The sequence below is a fragment of the Triticum aestivum genome, chromosome 6B (assembly GCF_018294505.1).
Source record: "Triticum aestivum cultivar Chinese Spring chromosome 6B, IWGSC CS RefSeq v2.1, whole genome shotgun sequence".
Lineage (NCBI taxonomy): Eukaryota > Viridiplantae > Streptophyta > Magnoliopsida > Poales > Poaceae > Triticum > Triticum aestivum.
Window position 1 is genome coordinate 526,208,945 of NC_057810.1, and position 9,456 is coordinate 526,218,400.

Consider the following 9,456-nt stretch of genomic DNA (forward strand, 5'->3'; position numbering starts at 1 on the left):
CCTGCCTCCCTCCCTTCCTCCTTCCCCCATCTATGTTAATTATTTTTAGTAAAATAGAACATATAAGTTATATGAACAGAATGTAGGTATTTTGAATAGAATAAAATAGAAAATATAGGTAGAATGTAGGTATTTTGAATAGGATAGAAGACTAGTGAATAGGTTTTTTGAATATAAAAAAGTTTTAGTAATAGAACATTTTAGTAATATAATTTTTTAGGTATAGAAAATTTTCAATTATAGAAATCTATTGGAATGCTACATGAGAAAATTTTAGGTATTAAATTTAGTAATAAAAATTTTTAGTAAGAAATTTAGGTATAGAAATTTTTTGTAATTTTTATTTTCAATATAGAAATGTATTGAAAATTTAATTATGAGCCCAGATTCCGCGAAATGGCTTGAGGCCATGAAATCTGAGATGGGATCCATGTATGAGAACAAAGTGTGGACTTTGGTTGACTTGCCCGATGATCGCCAAGCCATAGAAAATAAATGGATCTTCAAGATGAAGACGGACGCTGGTAGTAGTATTACTATCTACAAAGCTCGAATTGTCGCAAAATATTTTCGACAAGTTCAAGGTGTTGACTACAATGAGATTTTCTGACTTGTATCGCTGCTTAAAAGTCTGTCCAAATCATGTTAGCAATTGCCGCATTTTATGAAATTTGGCAAATGGATGTCAAAACTGCATTCCTTAAATGGATATCTCAAAGAAGAGTTGTATATGATGCAACCAGAAGGTTTTGTCGATCCTAAAGATGCTAAGAAAGTGTGCAAGCTCCAGCATTCCATCTGTGGACTGGTGCAAGCATCTCGGAGTTGGAATATACGCTTTGATAAGTTGATCAAAGCATATAGTTTTATACGGACTTTTGGTGAAGCCTGTATTTACAAGAAAGTGAGTGGGGGCACTACAGCCTTTCTGATAAGTATATGCGAGTGACATATTGTTGATCAGAAATGATGTAAATTTTTTTGGAAAGCATAAAGGAGTGTTTGAAAGGAGTTCTTCAAAGAAAGACCTCAGTAAAGCTATTTACATATTGAGCATCAAGATCTATTGAGATAGATCAAGACGCTTGATAAGATTTTTCAATGAGTACATACCCTGATAAGATTTTGAAGTAGTTCAAAATGGAACAGTCAAAGAAGGAGTTTTTGCCTGTGTTGCAAGGTGTGAGTTGAGTAAGACTCAAAACCCGACCATGACAGAAAATAGAAAGAGAATGAAAAGTCATTCCCTATGCCTCAGTCATAGGTTCTATAAAGTATGCTATGCTGTGTACCAGACCTATTGTATACCTTGCTCTGAGTTTGGCAAGGGAGTAGAATTTTGATCTAGGAGTAGATCGCTGGACAACGATCAAGAATATCCTTAGTAAGGACTAAGGAAATGTTTCTCGATTATGGAGGTGATAAAAGAGTTCGTCGTAAAGAGTTACATCGGTGCAAGCTGTTACACCAATCCAGATGACTCTAAGTCTCAATCTGGATACATATTAAAAGTGGGAGCAATTAGCTAGAGTAGCTCCGTGCAAAGCATTGTAGACATAGAATATTTGCAAAATACATATGGCTCTGAATGTGACAGACCCGTTGACTAAACTTCTCTCATGAGCAAAACATGATCATACCTTAGTACTCTTTGGGTGTTAATCACATAGCGATGTGAACTAGATTATTGACTCTAGTAAACCCTTCAGGTGTTGGTCACATGACGATGTGAACTATGGGTGTTAATCACATACAGATGTGAATACAGATGTGAAGATCGAGTAGTGAAGTAAAAAATTGCCAAAAAAATAAAGCCACAACCTGCATAAATAAGGATATATGTTGGGGAAAGTGAAGGAAATATGCTCTAGAGGCAATAATAAAGTTATTATTTATTTCCTTATTTCATGATAAATGTTTATTATTCATGCTAGAATTGTATTAACCGGAAACTTAGTACATGTGTGAATACGAACATAATGTCACTAGTATGCCTCTACTTGACTAGCTCGGTGAATCAAAGATGGTTAAGTTTCCTAGCCATAGACATGAGTTGTCATTTGATTAATGGGATCACATCATTGGAGAATGATGCGATTGACTTGACCCATTCTATTAGCTTAGCACTTGATCATTTTAGTTTACTGCTATTGCTTTCTTCATGACTTATACATGTTCCTATGACTATGAGATTATGCAACTCCCGATTACCGGAGGAACACTTTGTGTGCTACCAAACGTCACAACGTAATTGGGTGATTATAAAGGTGCTCTATAGGTGTTTCCGATGGTACTTGTTGACTTGGCATAGATCGAGATTAGGATTTGTCACTCCGATTGTCGGAGAGGTATCTCTGGGCCCTCTCGGTCATGCACATCACTATAAGCCTTGCAAGCAATGTGACTAATGAGTTAGTTACGGGATGATGCATTACGGAACGAGTAAATAGACTTGCCGGTAACGAAATTGAACTAGGTATTGAGATACCGACGATCGAATCTCGGACAAGTAACATACCGATGACAAAGGGAACAACGTATGTTGTTATGCGGTTTGACCGATAAAGATCTTCGTAGAATATGTAGGAGCCAATATGAGCATCCAGGTTCCGCTATTGGTTATTGACCGGAGATGTGTCTCGGTCATGTCTACATAGTTCTTGAACCCGTAGGGTCCGCACGCTTAACGTTCGGTGACGATTTATATTATTAGTTATGTGTTTTGATGTACCGAAGGTAGTTCAGAGTCCCGGATGAAATCAGGGACATGACGAGGAGTCTCGAAATGGTCGAGATGTAAAGGTCGATATATTGGACGAATATATTCGGACATCGGAGTGATTCGGGTATTTATCGGAGTACCGGAGAGTTACGGGAATTTGTCGGGGAGTGTATGTGCCTTATTGGGCCTTAGTGGAATAGAGGAGGAGGAAGCCTAGGAGGGGGCATGCCCCCTCAAGCCCAATCCGAATTGGGTGAGGGGGCCGGGCCCCCTTTCCTTCTTCTCTCCCTCCACTTGGAAGGGGGGGGGGGAATCCTACTCCCGGTGGGAGTAGGACTCCCCTATGGCGCGCCCAAGAGAGGGCCGACCCTCCCCCTTCCTCTACTCCTTTATATACGGGGGAGGGGGGCACCCCATGGACACACAAGTTGATCATTGATCTCTCTTAGCCGCGTGCGGTGCCCCCCTTCCACCATAATCCACCTTGGTAATATTGTAGCAGTGCTTAGGCGAAGCCCTGCGTCGGTAGCATCATCAACACCGTCATCACGCCGTCATGCTGACGGAACTCTCCCGCAAAGCTCTGCTGGATCGTGAGTTCGTGGGACGTCGCCGAGCTAAACGTGTGCAGAACTCGGAGGTGCCGTGCGTTCGGTACTTGGATCGGTCAGGTCATGAAGACGTACGACTACATCAACCACATTGTCATAACGCTTCCACTTACGGTCTACGAGGGTACATAGATGACACTCTCCCCTCTCCATGATCTTGCGTGTGCGTAGGATTTTTTTTGAAATTACTACGTTCCCCAACAGAACGTCGCATGGAAAACAATTTTTTCTACGCACATGCAATGATCTATCCATGAAGATGCATAGCAACGAGGGGGAGAGTGTGTCTACGTACCCTCGTAGACCATAAGCGGAAGCGTTTATTCAACGCAGTTGATGTAGTCGTACACCTTCGTGATCCGCCCAATCAAGTACCGAACGCGCGGCACCTCCGTGTTCTGCACACGTTCAGCTCGGTGTCGTCCTCGCCATCTTGATCCAGCAAGCGGGGTGAGGTAGTAGATGAGTTCCGTCAGTATAACAGCGTGGTGACGGTGGTGGTGAAGCAATCCCACAGGGCTTTGCCTAAGCACTGCGACAATCTAGAGCGGATGAGTAAACTAGAGGCGGAGGGGTGCCGACACACGGCTGATACATCTCCATCATATCTACTTTTCCAAACTCGTTTGCCCTTGTTTTGGACTCTAATTTTCATGATTTGGATGGAACTAACCCGAACTGATGTTGTTTTCAGCAGAATTGCCTTGGTGTTATTTTTGTGCAGAAATAAAATTTCTCGGAATGACCTGAAAATTTATGGAGAATATATTGGAGTAAATAAAAAATATTGGCGAAAGAATCTATCGGAGGGGACCCACCAACTATCCACAAGGGGGGAGGGCGCCCCCTTGGGCGCCCCCCTACCTTGTGGGCCCCGTGGACCTCCACCGACCTCAACTCCAACTCCATATATTCACTTTTGGGGAGAAAAGAAAATCAGAGAGAAGGATTCATCGCATTTTATGATACGGAGCCGCCACCGCCTCCTGTTCATCATCTGGAGGGCTGATCTAGAGTCCGTTCGGGGCTCCGGAGAGGGGAATCCGTCGCCATCGTCATCACCAACCATCCTCCATCACCAATTTCATGATGCTCGCCTCCGTGCGTGAGTAATTCCATCGTAGGCTTGCTGGATGGTGATGGGTTGGATGAGATTTATCATGTAATCGAGTTAGTTTTGTTAGGGTTTGATCCCTAGTATCCACTATGTTCTGAGATTGATGTTGTTATGACTTTGCTATTCTTAATGCTTGTCACTAGGGCCCGAGTGCCATGAATTCAGATATGAACCCTTTATGTTTTCATGAATATATTTGTGATCTTGATCCGTTCTTGCAAGTTGTAGACACCTATTACGAGTTATGATCCACATACCCCAAGGTGACAATAATTGGGATTCTTTCCGGTGATTACCGTAGTTTGAGGAGTTCATGTATTCACTAAGTGCTAATGCTTTGTTCCAGTTCTCTATTAAAAGGAGGCCTTAATATCCCTTAGTTTCCATTAGGACCCCGCTACCACGGGAGGGTAGGGCAAAAGATGTCATGCAAGTTCTTCTCCATAAGCACGTATGACTATATACGGAATACATGCCTACATTATATTGATGAATTGGAGTTGGTTCTGTGTCACCCTAGGTTATAACTGTTGGATGATGAATGCCATCCGACATAATTATCTATCACTGATCCATTGCCTACGAGCTTTTCACATATTGATCTTTGCTATGTTACTTTGCCGTTGCCACTGTTACAATTGCTACAAAACTGCTACTGTTACTTTTGCCACCGTTACCATACTTCCATACTACTTTGCTACTAAATACTTTGCTGCAGATATTAAGCCTTTTAGGTGTGGTTGAATTGACAACTCAGCTGCTAATACTTGAGAATATTCTTTGGCTCCCCTTGTGTCGAATCAATAAATTTGGGTTGAATACTCTACCCTCGAAAACTGTAGTGATCCCCTATACTTGTAGGTTATCATGACCTTTTTCTGGAGCCGTTGCCGGGGAGCATAGCTCTATTCTTTGAGTCACTTGGGATTTATATCTATTGATCATTATGAGGAATTTGAAAGATACTAGAACCAAGATCTATCCCTCTACTATGAGGGGAGGTAAGGAACTGCCATCTATCTCTGCACTTGATTCACCTTCTATTTTAAGTAAGCTTGCGACACCTACACCTGCTATTGATTCTGATATGTCACATGTTATTGATGATGCTACTTCTGCTATGGATGATGCTTATGATGCTACTAATTTGCTTGATAAAACTGTGCCACTGGGTGAATTACTTGATGAACATCTTGCTAGAGTTAGAACTATTGATTACGCTGAAGATGATAATATTTCTGAAACTGATGAAATTATTGAGACTGAAAACTTTGAAACACCTGTTAGACCTAGCTCTCCTAGATATGAACTTACTCTTATGCCTAAGGGTTATGTTATGGATGGAGAGGTAGCTAGGGACTTTCTTGCTTGTAAGGATAGAGATGATCTTAAGAAATTATTGTGCAAGTGGAAAGAAAAGTCTTTGAATGCTACAACGCAATATGATCCTAAGTTTGCTACTTCATCTATATTTGTTACTGATAAGGATTATGAATTCTCTGTCGATCCTAAGTTTATTACTTTGGTTGAATCTGATCCTTTCCATGGTTATGAATCTGGAACTGTCATGGCACATCTTACTAAATTGAATGATATAGCTACCCTATTTGCTCATGAGGAAAAATTCGCTATTACTATATTCTTAAGTTGTTTCCTTTCTCGTTAAAGGGTGATGCTAAGTTATGGTTTAATTCTGTTGCTCTTGGTTGTGTGCGTAGTCCCCATGATATGATTTATTAGTTCTCTGAAAAATATTTTCCTGCTCATAAGAAACAAGCTGCTTTAAAGGAAATATTTAACTTTATGCAAATTTAAGAAGAGAGTCTGCCATAAGCTTGGGGGAGGCTTCGCCAATTACTTAATTTTTTGCCTAATCATCCACTTAAGAAAAATGAAATACTTGATATCTTTTATATATAATGGACTAACTGATGCTTCTAGGGACCACCTAGATAGTTGTGCTAGTTGTGTTTCCAGGGAACAAACTGTTGAGCAAGTTGAATTGCTATTGAATAATATATTGAGTAATGATAATGATTGGACACTTCCCGAACCAATTCCTAGGCCAACTCCAAAGAAAAGAGGTATTCTATTTCTCAGTCTTGAAGATATGTAAGAGGCAAAGAAAAAAAATCTATGAAAGAAAAGGGTATTAAAGCTGAAGATGTTAAGAATTTACCGCCTATCAAAGAAATACATGGTCTTCATAACCCGACACAGGTAGTAGAGGTAAGTTCTCTCTATAGATTTGATGAAGGTGATATTCCGCATAATAAGTCTGCTAGTCAATGCTTGGATGAGTTTGATAGTTTTATTGTTAAACAAGAAAATTTCAATGCTTATGTTAGTAGACAATTGAAACGTAATGCTTACATGCTTGACTACTTGGGTGATTATATGGGTAGAACTGTTAGTGATCTTAAGATTATTAGTAAGCATGCTTCCATGGTGAAAACTCAAGTAGAGCAAGTACTTAAGGCACATGATGATTTGCTCAATGAGTTGAATAGTAAATTCAATGATAATGTTGTTAAGGTTATGACTAGAGGTGGTAAAATGACCCAGGAACCTTTGTATCCTGAGGGCCATCCCAAGAGAGTTGAGCAAGATTCTCAGAGAATTAATACTGCTAGTCCTAGTAATAAAAAGAAAAAGAAAACTGATAGGACTTTGCATGCTTCTAATGAACCTTTTATAGATACACCTGAGAATCCCAATGATGTTTCCATTTCTGATGATGAGACACAATCTGGTAATGAAGATGAACCTAGTGCTAATGTTGACGATGATGCTCATGTTGATTCTCAACCTAGTAATGATAATGATGTGGACGTAGAACCTGTTGTTGATCTTGATAACCCACAATCAAAGAGTCAATGTTATGATAAGAGAGACTTCATTGCTAGGAAACATGGTAGAGAAAGAGAACCATGGATTCAGAAACCCATGCCCTTTCCTCCTAAACCATCAAAGAAAAAGGATTATGAGGATTTTGAGCGCTTTGTTGAAATGCTTAGACCTGTCTTTTTGCGTATGCGTTTGACTGATATTCTGAAAACGTCTCCTTATGCTAAGTATATGAAAGATATTGTTACTAATAAACGAAAGATACCGGAAGCTGAAATTTCCATGATGCTTGCTAATTATACTTTGAAGGGTGGAGTACCAAAGAAACTAGGAGAACCAGTAGTACCAACTATACCATGCTCTATTAAAAGAAATTATGTTAAAACTGCTTTATGTGATCTTGGAGCCGGTGTTAGTGTTATGCCTTCCTCTTTATATCGTAGACTTGAATTGAATAAGTTGACACCTACTGAAATCTCTTTGCAAATGGCCGATAAATCAACTGCTATACCCATCAGTATTTGTGAGGATGTGTCTGTTGTGGATGCACACATTACTATCTTAACAAACTTTGTTATTCTTGATATTCTCAAGGACGACAGTATGTCGGTCATCCTTGGTAGACCCTTTTTGAATACTGCAATGGCTATTATTGATTGCAACAAAGGCAATGTCACTTTTGATGTAAATGGTAATGAGCATACGGTACACTTTCTGAAGAAACAACCTCAAGTTCATAGTATCAATTCTATTGGAAAAATTTCAACTATTACTATTGGAGGTTTTGAATTCCCTCTCCCTACTGTCAAAAAGAAATATGATACTCTTATTGTTGGGGACATGCATATCCCCGTTGAGGTAACCTAGTGTTATTCACAAATTCTATGGTTTCATGTTACTCGGAATAAGTTTGTTAATAATACTTGATCAACCTTGTTAATATATTGATTTTGATAGGCATGAGGTGGATGAATTTAGAAAGCACAACTTCCTGTACCTACTTTTTACTTTCTATTATTTAGTTGAATTAAAGCAAAAATACTATTCTCCGCCTGTTTTCTGATTTATCCGTACAATAAAAAATTCCCCAAAAATAAAATTTCTCAAAATGCCCTGAAAATTTAGTATGATTTTTTATAGAATATTTAAGGATTTTTGGCTTTGAGAACACTGATAACCCACAATTATAGGGGATTGCAATAGTTTTCGAGGGTAGAGTATTCAACCCAAATTTATAGATTCGACACAAGGGGAGCCAAAGAATATTTGCAAGTATTAGCAGCTGAGTTGTCAATTCAACCACACCTGGAGATTAATTATATGCAGCAAAGTGATCAGTAGCAAAGTAATATGATAGTTTTGATAGAAGTAGCGACAACAATAGTAAGGGTAACAGTGATAGCAATAATTTTGTAGCAAGTGCAGCAGTAACGATAGCAGTGGTAACCTAGCAAGAACAATATAAGAGAAATTTATAGGCATTGGATCAATGATTCATTGGATGATATTCAACATGTGACAGTCATAACCTAGGGCGATACGGCACTAGCTCCAGTTCATAAATATAATGTAGGCATGTATTCCGTAAATAGTCATACGTGCTTATGGAAAGAACTTGCATGACATCTTTTGTCCTACCCTCCCGTGGCAGCGGGGTCCTATTGGAAACTAAGGGATATTAAGGCCTCCTTTTAATAGAGAACCAGAACAAAGCATTAACACATGATGAATACATGAAATCCTCAATCTACAGTCATCACCGGGAGTGGTCCCAACTATTGTCACTCCGGGGTTGCCGGACCATAACACGTAGTAGGTGACTATAACTTGCAAGATCGGATCTAGAACATAGATATAATGGTGATAACATAAACGGTCAGATCTTAAATCATGGCACCCGGGCCCAAAGTGACAAGCATTAAGCATGGCAAAGTCATAGCAACATCAATATCAGAACATAGTGGATACTAGGGATCAAGCCCTAACAAAACTAACTAGATTACAAGATGAATCTCATCCAACTCCTCACCGACCAGCGAGCCTACGAAGGAATTATTCACTCCCGGTGGGGGAGCATCATGGAATTAGCGATGGAGAAGGGTTGGTGATGACGAAGGACGAAGATCCCCCCTCTCTGGAGCCCCAAACAGACTCCAGAT